Below are 2,639 nucleotides of genomic sequence, written 5' to 3'. Positions count from 1 at the left end.
AGAGAGAGAGAGAGAGAGGAATGAGGGGGTAGAAACTGAAATAAACACTTCAATGGTCAGGGAATGTCATTAAAAATGATCAATATATATGACAGGCAATGGTGTTATTTTTTCTGCATAATCTGTATCTTTGAGCGATTGGGTGAATGTGAGGGGCTGGGGGTCCCGAAGCGGGGCCGTCGATGGGATCATCTGCCCGGGAATGACAGCTGGAATATGCGGCGGTGAATGTGAGGAGCCGGAGCCCGGAGCGGAGAGACTGCGGCCGCCCTCTGGGATGCGCTCAGGGCGCCGGTTTATTAATGAGCCGCAGCGCTGAGGTGCGCGGATATTTCACGGCGCTCTTCACCTGCTCCCTGAACTTGGACTGGGTCGCCGCGTAAATAAATGTGTTGGTGCAGCAGCTGAGATTCCTCAGCGAATACCCGACGTAGTTAAAGATATATTGAGAATCATTCAGATCATTTCCATTCCCTGTGATCTGATAATAGACGAAGTTTACAACCATCGTCAGCCACAGGAGGATGAAGCTGCCGGAGATGGTGAAGAGTAAAACCACAGACCTCCTCCTGCTCTCCATCTCCGGGTCACTGCGCTTCTCCCCCTTGCTCTGACCCCTCAGCCCCTGACGGACCCGACTGGCCACTAAAATGTGCCGGACTGTCAGAGCGTTGAGCAGCAGGATCACAGCGAAAGGGAGGAGCGGAGTTAAAACCGTGTCGACCCAGTCAAATGCCATCCACCCGGGGTCAGTGTAAACACTGGCCACCGTGACACAGCCCCACGGGACATTGTCGATGATTGTCCAGGGTTCCCGTGTGAAGTAGCGGGGAACGTTTTTCAGACAGAGCAGAACGCCGGCTGTTGCGAGAACCGCAGCCGCAGTTTTCCCGGTGCAATGTTTTGTTTTCAGTTTCTGGCAACAAATGGCTACAAAGCGATCAAAGGTGAAAGTGACGGTGAACCAGACAGAACAGTCTGTAGCTGCAGTCGCCATTACATCGTTAAAACTGCACACAGGGGTGATGGACAGGAAACTCCAATAAAAGTAATGATATCGAATCCAAAACAAAATGACCTCGTTGATAATGACCAGTAGATCGGCCGCTGCCATGGCCACCAGGTAGCGAGTGGTGCAGGTGGAGAGGCCGCACTTTCCCCGGGACAGGATCACAATCGCCACTAAATTCACTGCGGAAAGAGAAAGGGACGGACACTGGGCATTACTGAACTCGTTCTTCGGGGCTGGACACCGGCTCCACTTTCAGCTGAAGATCAGGAGTGTTGGAGTCGGTGCGCGGTTGCAAGTTTAACAATGTCAGACCCGGCTCCGACTGTGCCCGACCTGCCTGCTTCAGGGGAGAGGAGATAAGGCGACGGGCGGGGTAAAGGGCGGGGAGGGAACGAGCAGCCGCCCGCTATAATAGGCGGAATGGTCCTGTCTACAGTTAACCCCGCTCACAGTCTCTGATGGGGCCGGTTTCACAGACTTAACAGTGACCGGCCGCGTTTAACCAGGGCTCTGGGAACTCGGCATCTGATGGGGACGAGGAGGGTTCCGGAGGGAAGGGAGGGACAACTTAGAAACCGGCAGCAGAGTGGCTCCGTTAATGGATTCATTCCACAGTGAGTTCAGTTCGGTAACAACACACGCCGGTAGTTCCGCGGCCACTGGTTCAGGAGATCGATCCAATTATTGACCAACAGGCGGTGGAATCCGACTGTGAGAGACTCCACAGTGAGACGTGTCCACAGGAGCGGGTGTTCTTTCTGATCAATAACTCACACACAGTGAACTTCACAATGTAAACCCCTCCCAGTCACACCGTCCCGGAGAGCTGCCTGTCCCGAGCACTGGGACAATTCTGGGCAAGGTCCCACTGAAGGCAAGAACAACATTCTAGTGGGTCCCGGCAGTGGGAGAGAAAGAGGGTTAGTTTCGGCTGTCTGGAAATAAGAAAAATCACAACGTTAATTCAAAAATATTTCACTGAGAGGATTGATATACGTCACATATTCTTGTACAACGATCATCAGTTTGGAATCTTGTAACATGATCAGAATCAGGTCAACACCGGTTAACAGACGGAGTTATAAAACTTGAATTGTTCTGCTCACTTACCAGGGACTCCAACGACAGCAATGATCACGTACAAGATTTTCTCCACACTTGCATATATGTCCCACAATTCCGACATGTTCCCTGCCCAGCGACGTGTCCCCGTGAGCTACCGGTAATCCCTCGGAATGAAATGCTGGGGCATAACATTCCAGGAGACTTTATACTATTTTCCGTACCACTGGGACTGTAAAGTTTTAACAGAGTTTAAAAATAGAGATTTTGAAATTACTCGTAAACAGATTACATCAGCCAAGTGAAATCCCCACTGTGACTGATTGTGATTTATTCAGGGAATTGATTGAGAAACTCTGAAGACTGGGAATTGTGGCGAAACTGAGGGACGGAAATAGGGAGCGGCATTGTTTCAGCAAAGGGGATATTGTTTCAAACTCCATCGGATCCAACTCTCCACCACATGTTGTTTATCTGATTTCCTTCACTCAGCAAGGCAATACCAAATTCAAGGGACCGTCTCAAGGCTCCTGGTGCCCAGTTTGAAGGTGGACTGGACAACCTT

Source organism: Rhinoraja longicauda, chromosome 39 (genome assembly GCF_053455715.1).
Source record: "Rhinoraja longicauda isolate Sanriku21f chromosome 39, sRhiLon1.1, whole genome shotgun sequence".
In the NCBI taxonomy this organism is placed as follows: Eukaryota; Metazoa; Chordata; class Chondrichthyes; order Rajiformes; family Arhynchobatidae; genus Rhinoraja; species Rhinoraja longicauda.
Note: the sequence above shows the minus strand (reverse complement) of the source record.